The following is a 22,434-nucleotide window of genomic DNA, read 5'->3' as shown; positions in this document are numbered from 1 at the left end:
TAAAGGAAAATTTACAAGATTACAAAAATTGTCCCAAGGTTCTCATCCATTACAAAAGTTCAGAAGATCCAAATGTCTATACATTCATCCAATTTCAATTACACATTACACCTTTCAAATACAAAATTGTTCTAAAGTCTTGATTCTATCTCTTGTTCCATCTTGTAAACCTTTTCCTCAAAGCTCCAAGCCGTACCCCATTCCACACAAACCTTCATAATGCTACACGAAACGCAACCGAAGCCAAATCTCAATCCTGCAACATTCAAACCATATCACACAACTATCTTCATTCAAAACAGTTTTGCAAACTAAACCAAAACAGTCTCATTTCGTATCATTTTCAAACTAATTCATCCTAACTTCTAACCAAAAAATAGCATTTCAAAATCAGCCCCTGCATACATATTACTTACCACCAACTTGCAGCCATTTCTTCACTTGTTAAAAGCAACCTGCATAACCACTTTCCCAAACAGAATCACAACAGTTCAGCATCAAATCCTGCACACACTCATAACACAAATATAACCAATTCAGATCCATACTAAAAGAAATAAAGAATAAAAAGACAAGTTATGTGACAGTCATGAAAAACCAAACAGCTCCATACTGCAAAACCTATTGCTTTGACCAAGTGATTCTTGTTTCTAAACCGTGTGCCATCCCGACTTAAGGTACCTGTCATCCACATAAAAGAGACACATTCAGCTCGCATCCATCTCAAGTCAAGTTCACGTATTTCATGGTCAGTCAAAAAACATATCAAAACCTGCCAGTTAACTCACATTTAACCTACACACATTCAGCCATAACAAAATTCAACTAACTGTCAGCCTTACTCTTCACACCCAACTTCTAACTGTTAATTTCCTAACTGTCCAAACTTCTAACTAACTGTAACTAACTTCCAATCTCCACACTCCTAACAGGGTTCTAACCAACCATAACTACCTTCATGAGTAACACATAACAGAAATTCAAACCTCTACTAACCGCCTTGTAACCAACTTCAAACTAACTTTCCTAACAGTTTGTTACAAACTCAACCAATTCACTAACTGAATCAATAACTAACAAATAACAGAAAAAACCTACTCAATCTTCACCCTCCATCTCCCAACCGATTCTCTCTAATCCAAAGGCCCTCAATCATCCTCGCTCTCTAACTGAATCTCAGAACCTCCATCTCTATATAACTGATCCACCACCTTCAATCACAAGTTACACGCTCATTTCTACCCTTCACCATCACCATCACAGATCCACTCTCATCTTCAACCTCTCTCTCTTTCTGAACCTTCATCATTCATCTTCTTCACTATCCATCAACCACCTTCAATCGTTCAACAAATCTTCATTCATCACTCTACACAGAAAATCAACAAAGAACCTTCAATCTTCAACCTCTCACCAATCATCTTCAACCATCATCCCTCAGCTCTCACGCCACACGACTACGAACTCACATTCTCCCAAACCTCACTCACTCTCACGCAATAATTCAACAACAACAGAAGAAACCGCGCACGGAATAGAAGATAGAAGAAGAAGAACAAATCAAAAAGAGAAGAAGAGATTAAGTCGTAACAGAAATGAGAAAAAGAGAACATAATGGCTAACCTGTAACAATTTCGCTCGATTCGTCTCCAACAGCATCATCATCATCGAATCATCGCTTGAATCGCCTTTGTACCACCTTCAACACACATCGGAGACGAGATTGAGACGAGAGCCTGAGAATTGAATCGAAGAGGCGGAGAGCGGTTTCTGAGTTCATCGGAGAAGTGGAGATCATTCCGCCGCCGTTCGCGAATGAGAGCGAGGAAGAAGATACGTTGAGAATTCCAATCGCCACACTCAGTAATCCCTAATCCCCAATTCTCTATTGCAATCTTTTTTCTTTTCTTTTTTTTTTTTATTAATTAATTGTTAATTTCTGTTGTAATAAAAACCTGATAAAAAATAAATATAATAAAAACTTGATCGGATAGTGAACATTCTGCATGGGCCACGTGAAACCGCTATTTCCACCCCCAGACAAGGCCCAAATGCACCATTAGCAAAGATCTAGTTCCTTACAGCTTTTACTAACACACTCCCCATTAGACAGATTTTTACTTTTATTTGAAATTGTTTCTTCTCTGAATTTCTGTTTGGAAAATCATTTTCTTATGCAATAAAAATAAATAAAAATAGATTTTAAGTAGGATTGTGTGTGTACATAATTGTAGTTTTTTTTTTTGCATATTTTTAGATTTTATTTTGCTATTTCTAATAAATCCTTTCTTCATATATGTTCATCCTCCTTCACGTTTCGATAGATTTTGTAAAGCAATTTCGTTTAGTACCTTAGGACTAGAATTTAATTACCAATTTTTGTATGATTTCTGTAGACTAACCCATGATGTTGTGTATAAAAAATGAATTCCTAATTCTTTGTTTTGATTGGTATTTGGTTAGTGTTGTTTGACTCGATTAACATGCGTTTCTAATAGATGCTTGTGACGTTTGTGCTCTCAAATTGAAATGCATTCATGCAATAATGTTGATTCCTTTTTGTACATATAATTAGGGATGTTTAGAGGTCCTAAGACCTGGAATTGAAAATTTTAAATCATGTTTTCCCATTTTACTCGATTTTTCTTTCGCACATGTAAATAACTTGTTTTTGGTTGACAATTGCACCGTAACTTGTACAAATGACCCGTAATTTTGTGTGGAACTTCTTGGCATGACTTTGTGGTTGTTTAGGCATCTAGTATAGGCTATTTTCTACTGACTTGTACCATTTGATTGCATGTTTCTAACTTCATTCACAATTTGAAACCGTTTAGCTAGTACTAACCTAGTGTTGTCTAGTTTTGGTTAGAGTTTTGTATTGTTTCATGCTAATTGACTAATATAGATTAAAATAAGATATTGGAACTAATTGAATGAGTTTGCTACTGACTTGAGGCCTAGCTCATTGTGTTCACTTGCTTTTGTTTTGATTAATTGATGTTTGTCCGCTAATTGGTAAGTAACGATGCATGCGATGCTTTGACGACTTCTTGTGGATGTTTTTGTAGGGTACCGTGATGCTTTTGTATTTGATTTGGGACATTCAATCCCTTGCTTTGCTACTGACTTGGAGCTTTTCTCTCTCATTTCCATGCTTAGCTTCTCATTCCTTGCTTTAATGTTGCTTATTCCTCACTATTGCTTGCCATGTTCCCTTAGACTCTTCCTTCTTTGTTAAGGGGAATTGAGATAGGATAGTTATCCTCAACCTTAGGGCCATTAGTAGATTAGAATAACATAGATTAGAATTTAGGATTAGTTCCCTTTTGCATTCTTTTTCTTTTTCAACTCTTTAAAACATTAATAAACGGAAGATGCGAATCACATTAAGAAAGTGATAGAGAAATGAGTGGGATTCATTCCCTAATCTATTTCTCAATCACTTAGTGACATAGAAGCGAGTGGGATCCATTCCCTAATCTGTTTCTCGGTCACTACTTAATGGGAGAGAAACGAGTGGGATTCATTCCCTAATCTGTTTCTCAAACATTAATTAATGGGAGAGAAATGAGTGAGATTCATTCTCTAATCTGTTTCTCAAACATTACATAATGGGATGGAAGTGAGTGGGATTCATTCCCTAATCTGCTTCTCGATCATTATACATTTTATGTGATTCGAATCGTGAAGTAAACTCCCCTTAAAAAATACACAACCAAAAACACTTTAAAACACCTAACAATGGTTCAGACTAAAGCAAAGTAGAGAAAGTGGTGAGTGGCCCGGTATTGGGAACTGTTCATCACTCATCTACCCTAAAAGACACAAACCAATCATTTCTTTTTCTTTTGCCTCGTTGGCACCTAAGGGCAATGTCATTTCCGTTCGTACGCATCGTAGGTCTTCCCTTATGCAAGAACGTGAACGTTGACTCCGCCCAATTAAAAAACACAAAAACAAACAGAAAATCGTGAGCCGAGCTACGGTAACTCTGATTCCTGAAAAGGATACGTAGGCAGCGGGGTAGGGCCCGTGCGAGTACAATTCTTTATTTTCCCTACATTTTGCATTCATTTCGCATTTAGACATAGACATGATATACACCCTTTAGATAGAAACAAACGTAGGTGGATACCATCGAGTACGATGGGCGTGAGGGGTGCTAACACCTTCCCCTTGCGTAACCGACTCCCGTACCTTGATTCTCTGGTCGCAAGACCCTGTTCCTTCCTTTGTTAGGTTTCCTGATATTCCTTTCCCTTATGGGATAAATATATTGGTGGCGACTCTGTTCATTTTTCGCGAGCGTGCGACAGGGACATAATTTTATGTGACCACCAGAGGCCATCCCTCATGTCCTAGAAAGCGTCAGACTTTGGCAGGTGTGAGACGGACCATTGGTATAACAACGGTACACAACATGTGATCAATCCTCCTTGATGCAGGTTTCTTGAATGCACAGAGTGGTAAGCATCCGCAAGCAAGGTTGGAACTCGATTTCCAATTTAGAAGATCTTAATGGCGTTGATGTCGACGAAGTTGTCAATATTAGGGAACAAAAACAATCTGTAGATGAGTAATGCCAAGATGTGCTCAAAAGCACTTATATCTTGGATGTGGATGAAATATCAAGCTTGATACATTAGAAACTTGGAGGGTAATCCTTGAATTCTTCCTTTACTGACCATATGAGTTTTGGCGTCGACAATGTTTAGGGGAGTAGTTGCTGCAATGATGACATCGTCAGGTTCCAAACCGGTGTACGGATCTTGCATGTATATGGGTATTCCAACAAGACGAGATTACTCCTCCAACGTAGGTATGAGAATAGGCAGAAGGTTTCCATACTTCTCCTTGAAAGCCTGGGGGCTGACCACCAGTTTTCTGAACTTTTTCAATTCCACGACCTTAGGAATTTTGAAGGTGTACTTCCTAGCTCTTTTTATTCCGTAATCCATGGTATAGATCCTTAAGCCCTTTCTCTGTTTCACACTCTCTCTCTCTCTCTTAAGTTCACAACATTTGTTATTTAGTTTCCTTGAAAGACAACTTGAAAAAAACTCCCTATTTTTTATTATGAATGAATGCATGAATGCACACACAAGAGTTTTAGCAAACATGGGGTAGAAGGGTGTAGTTGTCATGAAGCCACGTCTCTAACCTCTCCCCAGGGTGAACTATGGATTTTGATTTTTGTACCTGTAGAACGGGTTTTAGGGATCTTAGAGTCCACTACTCGATCTTAAATATACGTTTGACGGTATCACTAAGAGAATCTTTATGAGTGTAGTATCTGTGTGACAATTTTTTTCGTAATCAACACTCTACTTCCTAAGAGGCTTTAAATGGGGTTAATATGTTTCTAGGTCCTCCTAGTACAAATCAGTCTCGGAAAGCATTGGCGCAGTTAATCACAACCAGCCAGGCGTATCCCAAGAGTAGATTTGGACCAAGATTAAAGGCTTCATCAGGAAGTAATCTTCAATCCTATCTTATGTTTCCCTCAAATCCGGGTGTAGGATTTCTCACCACAAGGGGGAATCAAGCCCTTTCCCGATACAAAACCCATAAAAGTAAACAAGTAGAAATGCATCAAACACATGATATGACACAGAGGTTATACAAGACCTCTCTTGTTTGAGGGGGGAAATTGGCATCCCTAATTCCTCATTGGGGTTGGACCAACACTGGTCTACCATTGGTTTGGATGAAAACCAAGGTTATTACTTATCCCCAACAGAGTCGTCATTTTTCTGCGGTGTCGTTTTTTGTTACCTCCCCGTTTCACTTGGGAAGACGACACGCCAGACCCTTCACGTGAAATTTGGAAGGAGAGAGATGTCCTTGTGGGAGGAGCTTTATTTCAATTCTTCCTACCAAAGCATACAAACTTTTTAATTATCCTACAAGGAGGAAGGGGAAAAAGATCTCAAATAAACCCTGAGAGTTTTCTAGGTGTGGGGATTTCACCAAAATAGATATTTTGGAGTCCGGGAGGTTGGTTATATATAGGGAAGGTTTTAAGCACCCTACATATCCATAATACTTTACGAGAACCTTCTTTGTGTCGGTGTGTTTGCTGCTTGATTGGGAAAGTTTCTCCTTTGTGTTAGGGGAGATAATTGAATTGAATTTAGAGATAAATAAACTGACTATTTTGGATTTTTTAGTAGCTCACAAATATTCCTTGTGAATCGCATGCCTACATATCCCTGATGGAAGTCAGAGCTTTTTGTAGTTCAAGGAACTAATTAGGGAAATTAGTTGGTTTTTGGGTGCCTTGTCTGAACTCAAGGTTGAAGTTTGAATTAAATCTCTGCTGGTAGAAAAGAGACAAGTCGTCATCTTAACGGAGAGATATTTCAATTGTTTTACCACAAACATTTTGAAAGTGAGTGAAAGAGAGGGTTCTTTCATGATAAAAGTGTTATAACAAGATTGAGAATCTACGTTCAGAATCTGGTTTTGATGATAACAAGCATATATATTTGTGAGTAACAATTTTACTACTAATGGTTTCATTGAGTGTGCAGATATTATGCTATAAGCTGTATACGACAACATCAAAAAGAAATTCAAACAAGCTTCAAGGAATTAAACAAGAAATATCAGATACATGAAGTCTCATTACAACAACAAGATCACATGAGTAAATGATCAGAAGTTTTGAACATAAAGCAAGAATTCAGCAATCAGTGATGGAAGATCAGAAGTCATCATAGAAACAAAGGCTTTACATTACAAATAATAGTATGCTTCCTCAGAAATACAAGCAACATCAACATTCACAACAAAAGAAGTTATGACTCTGTATTCAGAAGCTTCGAAGAACAACATAAATTGCTCCAATTAAATCACATCCAAATAATCACAATACTTAATGCAAAGAAAAAATTATGACATCTATTGTCGTCTACATCTTGATAAAATAAAGAAAAACACACTACCAAGAGAAATTGTCTTGAAAGAAGAAAAACAAGGAAGACACACTACCAAAGATAAGATTCTCCTTGGAAATAGGTGTGTCATCGTTAGTCTACAGAAAGCATTAAATGGTATGTTCAAATATAGTCAAACGGTAATATTCCAACTGTAGTAACATACTTCTATAAAGAGAACAAAACTATGATAAAAGAAACAAGTGAGCAGATGAGGGAGCGAGTGAGTGAGACAACATGAGGAAGAAAATCCATTAGTATAACAATAAGTAAATCCATTTTAAAACTAAAATAAATGTCCTACTAACTACTTGCTGAGAATCAAGTGCCTGAGAACATGTTATTTAAAACCGTTTAGATTCTAACAGTGAAAAGAACACTTAAAATTCTTTTTACTTCACCCACATTTGTTTGTCTCAACTAACACACATTCAAAAGCCATTAGTTACCATTCCTAAGTGTTGCCATACCCCAATTTTTTACCATAAGGTCATACATCATTTGCCTCTCGATCATTAATCAAGAGCTCCATCTCAATGTTCTGCTTTTGGTATCGTGTTTATCTATGAGGGGAACTATCAAGCACCTATAGCTTTTAATTTGTTTTCTACTAACCAAAATCCAAAAATATGCTTTTTGTTACTTTTGTTTGCATTTTAGAGGTAAAAGATCGAGCAAGAATCAAAATAGTGCAAGAAAAAGAATTTTTGAAAATTTTGTTTAGGAATCGATTTCTTGAGACGGAATTTTTAAAAAAAAAAAGAGGGAAGCATGACATTATTTAGGAACCAATCACATTTCCTTGATTATTCTTTGTCATTTACCAATATTCCACCTCACCACAAAATTAATTTCTCTCATTAACCTTATTTTAACCCCATTTTACCAACTAAACACAAGTTAATTATCAAATGAACAATGACGAAATTTCACAAGCTTGGAGAGCCAAAGAAACTCTTACATTTTCACTTCCCAACCTTTCCAAACCTCTCACCCAAAGTTCATTTTCATAGAATTTGTAAGATTCACCTCGAATCATACTAATTTTGAACTAAATCTTTATCATTTCACTCTTTTCTTTTGTTGTTCATTAATTTTGGAAGATCAAAGCATTTGTGGTTGTGTTCTTCAAATACAGTAAAAGTTTATGAAAGAAGTGGTATATTGGTTCATTATTGTTTGTGTGTGATGCACCTTTGGTGCTATATTAGTTCTATTTGATGATGAATTGAGGGAAATTTCATGCACATTGATATCAGATCACAAGGTGTTTGTTGTTATGTTTAAACAAATATTTATGCTTCTTGATGCTGATTTTTTAAAAACTGCGCGCAGGAAATCGATTTCCTATTGAGGTAAATCGATTTCCACTCTCTTTCTACGCCAGATCTAAAAACTGCACGCAGGAAATCGATTTCCTACAGAGAGAAATCGATTTCCTGCGAGGCAGAATGTTTTTTTTTTGGTTTTTTAAGCTTGTTTTGCCTCTCTTCTTCCTCTACTTCAGTAATATCATTAGATCTAGGATGTTGATAGGTTTGCAAAAGCTAAATCCATAATATTAGATGAATGATATTAATGATAGTGTAAGTGATTTGATTTTTATGTTTTTCTTTCTTCTTCTCCTTCTTTTTCTTTTGATCGATGAAAGTCTTCAATATCTTGATAATTCTTATGGATTCTTGATAAAGATGAGATCGCAAGCTATTTTCTTTTCGTGTGGTATTGCTTTCGGAGAGTGATCTATATATCACTTCTCTCGCATGCATTAGCACATAAATCGTTGACTGGCCTTGTTGTAGGGTGATTTCTACATAAATAACTTGGCGATCTGCTTACCATAGCGCAACATTTTGTGTCCCGAATAAAAAGATCCAATATGGCAGAGAATTGTATGCGGTTGATTTAAGACTTATGGAAGTTTTTCGTGTAGTCGTGTAACAACTTGCCCTAAAAAATTAGAATTTTAGAGTCGCCACCTATTCTACCAGGACGAATAGAAAACCCTACGAAGTTATAGAGAATTCTGGGTAGGTTATTATAATCAGGTTAAGGGAAGGTGTTAGGCACCCTTAACCCTTTCCTAAGGTTTTAAGTTTAAGGCAAAGGTTTGTGGCTAAAGATATTAAGGCAAGGTTTATGCTTATAAGGGAGAATGGAAAAATTCGAACCTAATTAGAATTTTGGGGAAGGGGACTCGCCTTGGTTATCCAAGTGCCAACGTACCTCCTTATGGAGGATCAGAGTCTACGTAGTCCGGGGGAGGGTTGTATGCCTTAGAATTAGTATGAGGATGTGTGAAGGTATTTTGAATTACCTTATCGTAGTTTCAAAATTCGTAGTTTGAAAATGAAAATGTGTTTTGAATGTGGCGTAACCCTGATTTTAATATGTTCTATTAACCGCGATGATTAATAGATTTAATCACCATAATTAACAGATTCAATGAAGAATTGCTAATTATTCTAATCGATAGATTCGATTATCACCATTAGCAAATAAATGTATTTTAAATTAGATTATTAATTATCGTTACTCCTTGTAATCAATAGATTTGATAAAAATAAATAACAAATTGATAAAAATATGTTAATCATCATAACCAATAGAATCGGTTAAAACCCTTTAGCAAAATAAACCTTATTTGAATTTATTATTTAATTAATTAAATAATCGATTATTACCCATCGCGATAAATAAATTTAATCGAAACGAATAATAAATAAAATTTTAATGTTTATTACATTTTTTTATTCAAATTAAAATCAAATTATAAATATAAATAATAATTAAAACTTAATTATATAATTATATAAAAATAATTAAAACAAATAATAGAAATAAATAGATTTTGATTGTATGTGGTTAGATTGAAGGTCTATGACATAGAAATCAAATATGGGGCGTAAAATCTAGGTGGATTGATGATCCTATGGCTGTAACCCCGAGTGTCCATGACAGTGACCCTAGGCGCGTTACACTGGATCCATAATTGCACTTCAATATAAAAATATAAGGGCCAGGGATCGAACTGAAGGATAGAAAAACACTTTAAAAACTCTTAAGACAAAAACAATTGCACAATGATTATTATACTGGTTCGTTGTTAACGAAACTACTCCAGTGCACCCCCTTAGAGTGATTTACCTCACCTGAGGATTTAATCAACTAATCAACCTTGATTACAATGGTTTTCCACTTATATACCTTCTATGTCTTCTAGAGTATTCTGATCACACCTTGATCACTCTAGGAACCTTTTATAAATTAATGTAAACAAATTCTTACAAGAGTATTACAATGCTTCTTATTAAGCTATAATCACAACTGTGATATTTCTCCTAAGTTCTAAGCTTAAATCTAACTAAGATATTACAAAAGTAATGTGAGGTTGAAGATGAAGTTTGATAGCTTTTGATTCAGCAGTGTTTCAGCAAGATTGAAAGAGTTGTTCGTAAATTGGTAACCTTGCTTCTGATCAGAACTTCACTATTTATAGGCGTTTTGAGAAGATGACCGTTGGGAGCATTTAATGCGTTACGTGATCCATACAGAATTGCATTTAACGTTTCACTCTTTTGTCAACTACCCCGAGCCTTGCTTTTCCTGCTTTAACTAACTTTGCCTTTAATAGCTTCTAATGTTCCTTTTGTCAGTCAGCATAGCCTGCCATCTTGTACTTGCTTCTGATCTGATCTTTGTAGATACAACGTTTGAATTAAACATAGTCAAACAGTTTGGTGCAGAGCATCTTCTTGTCTTCTGACTTTGATGTGCTTCTAGCGTGATACTATAAGAACTTTAGTGCTTCTTCTTCTAAATCAAGTTCTTCTGATACTTCAATAGACCATGTTCTCATTCTTCTTGACCATCTTCTGATGTCTTGTGAGAGCATGATCTGATGTTGCATACTTGAACCTTCTGTGTCAGTGTTTCTTGCGCTGAATTGTGCATACTCATCATATAATTTCATGAAATGGAAAGTGCATAGGATTAGAATATCACATTGTCTTATACAAAATTCATATACATTGTTATCATCAAAACTAAGAATATTTATCAGAACAATTCTTGTTCTAACAATATCCCCCTTTTTGATAATGACAAAAACATATATAATTGATATAAATTTGCAATCAGAAAATCAGATGACTAAAGAGAATTACACTGTTATAGCATAAGCATATAAACATAGTTTGTGAATATGTCTCCCCCTGAGATTAACAATCTCCCCCTGAAATAAATACTAAAAGAATTTATAAATAAAAGACTTCCCTGAGTATTTTCCACTTCAGTCAAGACGTTCACATTTGCCTAGAACTTCAGAACATTCAGAGCTTTTGCTTCTTGCTTCCATAGGACAGCTTCAGAGCTTTGAATATCTTATTGAATCATATCATGCTTGATTGTATCAGAACATTATTGAATGTATCAGAGCCTCATCAGAGCATCTTTACATCCTGAAATGTTTCAGAACAAACTAGACGACAAAAGTCAGAGCATGAATGAAACAGAACATTCTTTTAAGAAATAACATGTATCAGAGCAATGCTAGAAAAACTATCAGAGCAAACTTTGATAAGTTCTTAAAAAGAATATGTATCAGAACATATGAGGGATAAGAATGTGTTAGAACATATTCGCCACAAGAATATCTGAACATTCTTCCTTCTTGCTTATGATCTTGAAGCTTCATAGCACTAAGCTTGCTTCAAATTCCAATAACATGTTTCTTTATTGAGTTGCTTTTCCTCATGTATTTGCTTTTCATGTTGAGCTTTTTCAGAATATCTTCATTCCTGTAAAAAAATCTCAAAGACATAGAACTTGCAAATATTGTTAGGAATGTTGAGACTTAATTCCAACAACTGATATAATAAACTTAATCAATTATCACGTTTCTCCCCCTTTTTGTCATAACATCAAAAATCATACAAAAGATTCAGATGAAAAACAAACAATATGAGAGAAGAAGATAATATTTCATTGATTCAACAAAATATCAGAAGATACAAAGATAGAAGCAGATGCAATAAACAGATGCAAGAAACAAGAAAACAACTAAGACTAAAGGACTACGACTAGCCTAGCTTATAAACTATTTTGGCTAGAAGGTTTTGAATCTCAGAAGTAATTGCAGACTGCGTCATCATGAATGAGCGAAACTCATTGTGAGTATCTTCATGCTTATCCAAACGAGAAGCAAGATCAGCTTGATTCTTTTGAAGAGCTTTCATGGAATTCACGGAACAAAAGGTTCATCATAAGAAGCTTCACAGCTATCATCGAAAGGAATAACATGCTCAACAGCAGCATCAATCATGAGAACATCATCTTGATTTTCCTGAACAGGAAGATTCTCAGCAGGATGATTCTCAGCACTTTGCTTCTCAGCACCAACTTCTGACGTAGAAGCATCTTCAGCATATTCTACAGCAGGGATATCAGAATCTTCATTCTCAAGAGCTTGAAGAATCTCAGCCAGATTCTTTGGAGGTGTAGGAGCAGCAACTTCTGAAGGATATTCAACAGCTGGATATACCATATCTAGTGATTTCTCTGAGGGATTCTCCCTTAGACAGTTGAATAATGACTGAAAGTCTCTAGTCAGAACACATAATTGAGGCTTCCATACAACCATTGCAAGGCATGGTTCATCTTCCAGCTCATTTACAAACTTCTTCTCCTCAAGAGATCTCCAATTTCTGATGGGATGATATCCATATTTAAGTTGAACAAGATGTGCAAAAGACATTTTGTTTTGAGTACTTATGGATGAAAGCATGAATTTACTTTGATATTTGGTTTAGAAAATAGGGTTTATGCAAGAGCGAGAAGGAGAGAGATGAATGAAAGAGACAATGAATGAAGAGAGAGAGTGTTAAGAGATGAATTGTTATGGAGATGAGTTTATATAGAGACGGATTTGAAATGAAATGCAATTTGCGTTTGAATGAACATGATTATAGAAAAAACATAGAATCAAATGCATTTAATGAGAAATGACGTTAGGAGAGATAACATAATATTTGAAATGATTTGCACAGTTAACTACGGCGGCTTCTCCTCAACTGCACGCGTACTTGTCCAAATAGAGTGAACACGTGTTCATGTTCTGAAAAGCTGGTGACAACTATTTTGCTTTAAAAGAGATTCTGAATCAACTTAGATAATGAAACGTTAGTAATAACAGAATCAGAACTTCTAATTGATCAACATCAGAACTTCTTATAAGAAAATAAAACAACTTCATTTCACAACTAATCCATACGTCAGAACTTCTCATCTTCTAATTCTGGGCATAAATCCATACTGATATTCTTCAGAATGAACTTAAACCTATCTTCAGCAAAGGGTTTTGTAAAGATATCATCCCATTGATGGTTTATATCTATAAAGTTCAAAGATAGAACACCCTTCAGAACATAGTCCCTAATTAAATGATGTTTGATCTCAATATGTTTAGCTTTGGAATGCTAGACTGGATTCTTAGATAAATAATTAGAAGAAGTATTATCATAGAAGATAGGAATGTTACTCTCATATATCTGATAATCTTCTAGCTGACTCTTCATCCAGAGCATCTGTGTACTAAATCCAGCAGCAACATATTATGCTTCTGTTGTAGAGAGGGCAATGGTAGCTTGCTTCTTGCTATACTAGGAGATTAGATGACTCCCAAGAAATTGACAACTTCCAGAAGTACTCTTTCTTTCAATTCTATCTTTAGCGTAATCAGCATCACAGAATCCTACTAAGTTGTATTCTTTAGATCTTCTGTAAACTAAACCAACATTATTAATACCTTTTAGATACCTCAGAATTCTCTTAACAGCTCTTAAGTGAGATTCTCTAGGATCTGATTGGAATCTTGCACACAGACAAACACTGAATAAAATATCAGGTCTAGAAGCAGTGAGATATAGAAGAGATCCAATCATACCTCTGTGCAACTTCTGATCCACCTTCTTACTTACCTCATCCTTACCTAAGACACACGTTGGATGCATAGGAGTTTTTGCTTCTTTGCTTTCAGAAAGATTAAACTTCTTCAGAAGTTCTTTCACATACTTGGTTTGATGAACATACGTTCCTTCTGATGTTTGATTGATCTGGATCCCAAGGAAGTACTTGATTTTTCCCATCATGCTCATTTCAAACTCAGCCTGCATAAACTTAGCAAACTCCTTTCCAGGTGTAGCATTAGATGTTCCAAATATAATATCATCAACATAAATTTGGCAAATTAAAAGATCCTTTTTAAAGGTTTTACAAAAGAGAGTAGCATCCACTTTTCTCTAGTGAAACCATTATCCAGAAGGAAAGAACTTAATCTTTCATACCAAACTCTAGGAGCTTGCTTCAATCCGTATAATAATTTCTTTAGTTTAAAAACATGATCTGGAGACTTAGAGTCTTCAAAACCAGGAGGTTGGTGGACATAAATTCCCTCAGCTATATAACCATTTAAGAAGGCACTCTTAACATCCATCTGATAGAGAGTGATGTTATGTTGATTGGCAAAAGAAATCAATAAGCGAATAGATTCTAACCTGGCCACTGGTGCAAAGGTTTCTGTATAGTCAATACCTTCTTGCTGACTATATCCCTGAGCCACCAGTCTGGTGTCATACCCTAATTTTTGACCCCCCTGAGATGTTATACTTTCAGGCTTTTCATCAGAATCAAAGAAGTTGCTCAAGAACAATCACTTGTTCATTTGATGTTTAATCAAGGGTGTTCAAGAACAAAGAGCTCAGGCAAAGGATCAAACAATAAAAGGGATGGTCTCCAATACAAAAATAGAATTCAAAAACTTAATTCTATTCACCTATGATTGATTCAGACGCCCATTACCTGAACCAAAATTTGCTTACTTCACCAGTCTAGGGTTTTGAGCCCCATCAAGGACTGAAATCAGGGATCACATTTGGGAAACCCTAGAAAGCTCCAGGGCATCACTCAAAGGCATCAATCATATTCAAATAGCTCATATGACAATATCCATAAGACATTACACTTCCAAGATCTACAGTCATCAATTTCATCTGGTCGACAATTAGAGTTTTAAACCTAGTTCACCAAGATAGTTGACTTTTAATCAGGACATAGTACCACAACTCAAAGCATAGCTCAATATACTCCAACAATTCAATATGATCCATTCATATCATTCATTTGATGAGGATAGCTTAATTCACTTGAAATCTCCCGAAACGCGATTCACTTGAAAAAAGTCAACTGTACAAGATCACCTTTGACTTTTTGGAAATTTTGGTCAACCATGACTTTTGAAGTTTCAAATTATCAATATATGATATTTGAAGTTATTTGATCAAGAAAAATCAAGAAAATCAATCAAGAATCAAAAAGTCAAAGTTTGACTTTTCACACTTAGAAAACTTTAGAGGGGAATATCTCAAAATTTCACTTACAAACTGAAATAAACTTCCAACATGAAAGTTGTAGATTTTGATCCAATGAACAACTTTGTCACATATAATTTTTTGGAAAAAATCAACCATTGAAGAGATATGGAGCTTCAAAGTGACTGCCTTCACAAAACTTGCAAGAAAACCCTAGTTTTCTTCAAACCCTAAAGATTTTGGGCAAACACCAAACTAATGAATTGAAGTACATGTTAAGGGCTTTCCAAATTGTGATCAACCTTCTCCAAATTCATTTTGAGCTAAGAGATATGATTGATCAAAGTTAGGCATTTGAAGTGAAATTATAGGTCATGCCTAAGTGTGAAATTTGCAATTTTGTACAAATGCTTACACTAAATGATGCCTCTAAACTTCAGAAACATTGCAAGGATAGGAGAGAATCATTTGCATCATTGCACAAATTTTTGAAGGGAATATTCCAAAACCAAAACATGTGATTATGTAATGATTGCATTTTGAGAATTTATGGCCAAGTGGTGATTCATCAAAGGAATCTTCTCCCAACCAATTGGAGGTCATTTCTGCAGCAAATTTGTCCCCTAAGATCAAGCAAAACCGATGGCTAGGGAGTGGTATCAAAGAACTCATCATTGCATATGGATCTTACTCACATTTCTTCATGACCAAGGAAACCAAACTCACTTAACTAAGCAAGCTTACTATCTCCAACTGCTCTGCATCATCTGCCTATAAATAAGAGAGCATACCTCAGTAATTAAACACACCAAAGCAACAGAATTCTTGCTTTCTCTCTTCTTTCTTCATACTTAAGTTTTTCAAAGGTTCTTTGGCAAGAAGACTCGGATTCTTCAAACCTAAGCTCAGAATAAATGAAATTAAAGGATACTATCATGATCCTCGTCTAAAAACGAGCAAAATCCATCTTTACATCTTTGAATTTGGTTGAGAATTGAGAGAGATACGATTTCCAGAAATTCAAAAGCTTGAGGTTGAAGAAGAAGATGGTGAAGCACGCCATTTTCAAATTCATAGGAATGAGTTTAAAATATATTTATAGCAAGGTGTATTCTAAACGAATACATCGTCTAGCTCACTTGGTCACATGCGCTTCTTGCTTCTCTTGACACAAGGTCTGGGGTTCGATCCCCCCCTCAGACCTTTTGTTTTTATTTTTCATTTTAACGCGCGTGTTTCACATATAATCACATGGAATCCCTCTTTAGTCACACTGAGCGTGTAGCTCAGTTGGCTTTGTTTTGTGTGGTAACCATGAGAGCGTGAGTTCAAGCCTTGGTGGAGACAAATCCTTATTTTTTTTATCACCTTTCTCACATATTTTCTTCATAATTTCACACAATTTCAATGGGCCTCTAATAGAGTGTAAGTCCCAACACCTTTTTCTTTTCTTAGTTTGTTTTCAAAAACTGTATTTTTAAAATCTTCTTTCTGTTTTCAAAACATTCTTCTAGTATTTGAAGGGCATTATTCCCGGTGAAACTCTTCAGATACCTATGTGATCTTTGTCCATCTTCACTTCTTCTGTTTTCAAAAAACCCTTGACTGTTTATAATAAGTATTCAACTGTTATGAATAAAACAACAAAAATTGTTGTTGAGGCTTTGTACATACTTCTTCTAAGGCCTCCACTCCATCATGGTTAGGCTTTACAAGCTTTCCATTTACAGTCTTTATTTAAATTACTGTCAAATATAGAACTGTTTATATATATTAGAACTACGTTTGAGTGTAAACCCTAGGACAGTTAAACTATATATATATATATTATAGGAATATGGCCTATCGTTGATAATATCTTCCCGGTGAAGGCTCTTTCCTAATTAGAGATCTGTAGTTCAAACCCCCAAGATGAATTATTCCCGGTGAAACATCTTGAAAAAAGCATTAGAACAAAAATAGGACACATCCACCCAAAGAGGAATTATTCCCGATGAAACCTCTTACCCATTTGCTTAGAGCCAAAATAAGTTCAAAACCACATAGTTTCCTCTTGTGCTATAACAAGGCCCGTCGATGACCCTCGATTAGCCTCATCTTGGGCTTTGTACAAGGACCCACAGGCTTCTTAAAAGCATTCCCAGCTTCCTCTTGAGCTTGTATACAAGGACCCATTAGGTTTCTTATGAACATAGGAACAGGTCTTTAGTTACCTTTTAGCCTATCCTGGTGAGTTTCTTCCATTCTTTAAACCAGACTTTAAACAAGCTAAGAATGTCTCAATCTCATATTGAGTACACTTTTTGGAATGAGAGACATGGACAGTCTATGTCACCCTTATCTTCATCAATAGAGTAAAACTCCCCCAGTGAGTCCTTCATCATTAAGTAGCCACAACCTTGGGCTTTGTACAAGGCAGATAAACCATATTTCCTGTGTCAAATATTCCTAATCTCTAGGATCTTTCCCCCCATAGAGTCTTCCATACACACTTACTTTAAGAGCCCGCCACAACCTTGGGCTTTGTACAAGGCAGAAAATACTGTTTTCCCTAGCCAAAATAGCCACAACCTTGGGCTTTATACAAGGCAAAAATTAATAAATTCCCAGTTAAAAGTCAGCCACAACCTTGGGCTTCATACAAGGCACAAAATAGAGTCATCCATAGTCTTCAAAAATTCAGTTTCCTCAGCAGTTAGCCACAACCTTGGGCTTCATACAAGGCACAATTAGAGTCTCCCTAAGTAGAGTCAGCCACAATTCTGGGCTTTGTACAGAACACCAAATAAAATCCATCAAATAAATACTCTCCAACTAGAGTTAGCCTCAATTCTGGGCTTTGTACAGAACACAAATTCCCTGTAATTAATCCCCAGTGGAGTTATCTCCCAGAGTCAATAAAAACAATCAAAAATCCTCAAGCTTGGGCCTCATACAAGCCAGCTAAAAATCAAACCTTTCAAACGATAGATAGGCATAGCTTATCTCTATAAAGAGATCTTTTCCCTATCTCACCACATTCAAACAAATATTTCAATTTCAATTTCAATTTCAAACATTCTCCCATTTAGGACTCTAAAAGGCATGCTTTGAGGCAAACAAACCCAGACTTGTACACTTTCCCTAATTTGGATGAGAATCCTTCTTTCATTTAAGAGAACGCGACTGGCATACTTGCAAACATACAAGTAAGGTCCCTATCTTAATGAAATGAATTCATCTTTTCTGTCACTTTAAAATGTTTATGGTGGAATAGTAGAAATACCTCTCTATAAAGATGATTTCATGTCTCTTTACTGTAAACAAAGATTTAATTCAAGCTTCAACCTTAAGCTTCAAGCAAGGCACCAAAAATATTTTAATTTCTCTAATTAGTTACCCGAACTACATTAAGCTCTGACTTCCATTAGGGATATGTAGGCATGAGGTTCACAAGGAGTCTCAGCGAGCTAATAAAATACCAAAAATAGTCAGTCTGTTTGTCTTTCTTAATCAATTCAATTCTCTCTCCTAACACAAAGGAGAAACTTTCCCAATCATTAGCAGTAAACACAATCACAATGACACAGAGAAGGTTCCCGTAGAGTACTACGAATATGCAGGGTGCTTAAACTCTTCCCTATGTATAACCGACCCCCCAAACTCCAAAATTTCTAGTCTAGGTGAATCCTCACACTTAGCAAACTCCAAGGGTTAATTTGAGATTTTGACTCCCTGAGATGTCATATCTTTTAGACTTTTCATCAAAGACAAAATAAATACTCAGAGCAGTCACTTGTTCATTTGATACCCAGTCTAGGGTTTTGAGCCCCATCAAGGACTAAAATCAGGGATTACATTTGGGAAACCCCAGAAAACCCTAGGGGATCATCCAAAGACATCAATCATCTTCAAATAGCTCGTATGACAATATCCATTGGGCATTACACTCCAAGCCAAGATCCACAGTCATCAATTTCATCTGGTCGACAATTAGGGTTTTTGACCTAATTCACCAAGAAAGTTGACTTTTAATCAGGACATGGATCCAAAACTCAAGACATGGTTCAAGGACTTCTAATACCTCAATATAATACATTTACATCACCCATTTGAGGAGAAGATCTTGATTCTACACAAAAGTCCAAAATTTTACTTTATTAGGAAAAAGTCAACTGTATGGGATCACCCTTGACTTTTAAGATTTTTGGTCAAAACATGACTTCTAAAGATCAATATAATTAATATATGGTTATTAAAGTCATTTGACCAAAGAAATTCAAAGAGATTCATCAAGGAGCAAAAAGTCGGGAATTAGGGTTTTTTAGGGCATTGTGGGAACTCAAAATTTCACCTACACAACTCAAAAAACTTCCAACATGAAGGTTGTAGATCTTGCAAAATAAAACAACATCTTACAACACAACTTTTTTCAAGAAATCAATCATTTAAGAGATTTTGAAATTTTGAAGTTTTAGGTCATAAAAACTTGGAAAATTTTCTAAGTATTTTTAACCTAGTTTTCTTCCAACTGTGGCCTCATTTTTAACAAATTTGCCAAAGGATTCTGAAGGAACCATAAACTAATGATTTGAAGTAGATGTTTAGGGCTTTCCAAATTGTGCTCAACCTTCTCCAGATTAATTTTGAGCTAGGAGTTATGCTTGTTCAAAGTTGGCCTTATGAAGTGAAATTATAGGTCATGCCTCATTTTTGAACTTTGCAATTTTGTGCACATGACCTCACTTATGGATGCTACACGACCCATAACACATCTGAAAACATGCCATGCATTCATTTTCACCATAGCATAAGAATTGAGGAAGATTCCCAAAACAAGAACATGTGATTATGTAATGATTACATTTGGGAATTTATGGCAAATTGATGAATCACCCAAGGAATCTTCTCACCAACCAATTAGAGCTCATTTATGTCTCAGAATTGTCCCCTAAGATCAAGCAAAATCGAGGGCTAGGGGATTGATCAAATGGAATAAAAATTCCCATCATTGCATTTTGGATATTTTTGAAATTCCTTCATAGCCAAGAAACCAAATCAACCTCATTAAGCAAGCTCACTCTCTCAATCAGTACTGAACCATTTGCCTATAAATAGAGGGCTCTTTCTCATTCAGAAAACACACCAAAGCAACCATATTCCTTGCTTTCTCTTTCTCTTCTCATGCTTATGGTTTTTCAAAGTTCTTTGGCAAGAAGAATCGTTTTCTTCAAACCAGAGCTTCTCTTTGGAAAGTAAGCATTCTAACATCTCAAGGGGGCTCATTTGAGGTGATCCAAGCACCTGGATCTTTTCTGTAGGTGGAAGAACACCATTGTTGCTCTCACTTTGGAGCTGTTGCAGTTGGAGGTCCATATAGCAATTCAGAAGGTTTCCAACAAAGCCAAGCATCCAGACACGTTCCTTAGGTCATAGTGAAGTTGTTCAGATGGCTGCAGCTCATCTGTAACTCAAGATTCATCACCCTCCATGTCCACTTGAAGCTCAAATCGAAGGTGTCGGGTAGAGCAATTCAGAAGGATTGAAGTCACAATAAGCATTCAGTTAGCATCACTGAGTCCCAAGGAAGCTTTTAGGATCACTCATACAAGCCCAGGTGTTCTCTATCATCCTCACGACCTCCATTTTCAGAGGTATGTTTCTCAACTCCACCTCTTTAATTCGTGTACCTTTTTGGTTAAAGCTCGATACCATTTCATTCAGCATCATCAGAGGATTAAAAACCCTTTATTATAAGTCATTTATACTTCAGTATGGTCATTTAATTTAAATTTCAAATTTTAGGGTTCTTCACGTATTTTAGATATTTCAGTAGATGTAGTTAATATAAATTCATGTTAGTTACATATTTGAAATCGTGAAAGAATTTAGAGCAAGTTTGGTCTTTACATCTTTGCAAATGGTTGAGAGTTGAGAGAGTTCAGAATTTCAAAAATCCAAAAGCTAGAGGTTGAAGATGACAATGGTGGTGGCGCGCAAAAATCAAATCCAGGGCTAAAGTTTATTTTATTTTGAATGGTAGTTGTTTCATAAACAACTAAATCGTTATAGCCCAGTGGTAAAGAGTGTTTGTGTGTTGCGCGTGCCCAAGGTCTGGGGTTCGAATCCCCCTCGCCCCAGACCTTTTGATTTTATTTCTTTTTTTTGCTTCTATGCACTTGACTAATATATGAATTGCAATGGAACCATTCATTTGTCACCAAGCGCGCGTTGGCTCAGTGGTGTTGTTTTGGACTGGTAACATAAAGGGCGTGGGTTCAAACTTGGTTGGTGACAAAACCCTATTTTTTATCACTTTTTCCACTTGATTTCTTCACAACTTTAAACAATTATTTAACCTATCAAATTAATTCATTTTGATTTCATTTTTTACACACTTCTCATTTAATATATCTATTTTGTGAATAATCAAAAAAATCATAAAAATATTATTTATTTCATGTGTTTTTATTAAGTTTAAAATAGTATGTTTTAAGTGTTTTCTTAAATACTTTAAATATATATTTTTATCTTGTTTTGACCAAACTACTTTGTGAATAATTTTATGATAAAATCCTAATCATATAGGTCTTAGTGAGGTTAGATTTTGTCTTTACCTTATTTAAGTTGACTTTTATGAATTTTCAAAATTGTTTGCAATCTCCGATTAGACGGATGATTAAGGTTTTCAAACAACCAAACCTTATATCATTTCAATCATTTTCCAACTGTTTTCATAAACAGTAAATCATTTTTTTCATTGGGCCTCTATTAGAGTGTAAGACCCAACACCTTTTTCTTTTCATAGTTTGTTTTCAAAAACTGTATTTACAAAATCTCCTCTCTGTTTTCAAAACATTCTTCTGGTATGTGAAGGGCATTATTCCCGGTGAAACTCTTCAGATACCTATGTGACCTTTGTCCATCTTCACTTCTTCTGTTTTCAAAAACCTTTAACTGTTTATAATAAATATACAACTGTTATCAATAAAACAACAAAAATTACTGGTAAGGCTTTGTACATACATCTTCAAAGGCCTCCACTCCATCCAGGTTAGGCTTTACAAGCTTTCCATTTACAGTCTTTATTTAAATTACTGTCAAATATAGAACTGTTTATATATATTAGAACTACGTTTGAGTGTAAA

The 22,434-nt window shown here is 35.5% G+C and overlaps 1 long non-coding RNA gene across 2 annotated transcripts; it reads right to left on the bottom strand.

The window, feature by feature from the left end:
- On the bottom strand, positions 1 to 1,889 carry LOC131611568 (uncharacterized). 2 transcript variants are annotated; one of them, XR_009287001.1, is made up of 4 exons: positions 1,624 to 1,889; positions 614 to 681; positions 417 to 504; positions 1 to 256 (listed from the first exon to the last, which is right to left on the bottom strand). It is a non-coding gene; the product is annotated as an uncharacterized LOC131611568 (long non-coding RNA). The 2 variants fall into 2 exon arrangements; XR_009287000.1 differs by having other exon boundaries at positions 417 to 681.
- Between the last annotated feature and the right edge of the window lie 20,545 nt (positions 1,890 to 22,434).

Source organism: Vicia villosa, linkage group LG6 (assembly GCF_029867415.1).
Source record: "Vicia villosa cultivar HV-30 ecotype Madison, WI linkage group LG6, Vvil1.0, whole genome shotgun sequence".
In the NCBI taxonomy this organism is placed as follows: Eukaryota; Viridiplantae; Streptophyta; class Magnoliopsida; order Fabales; family Fabaceae; genus Vicia; species Vicia villosa.
Note: the sequence above shows the minus strand (reverse complement) of the source record. Positions and strands in the feature narration are given on the sequence as shown.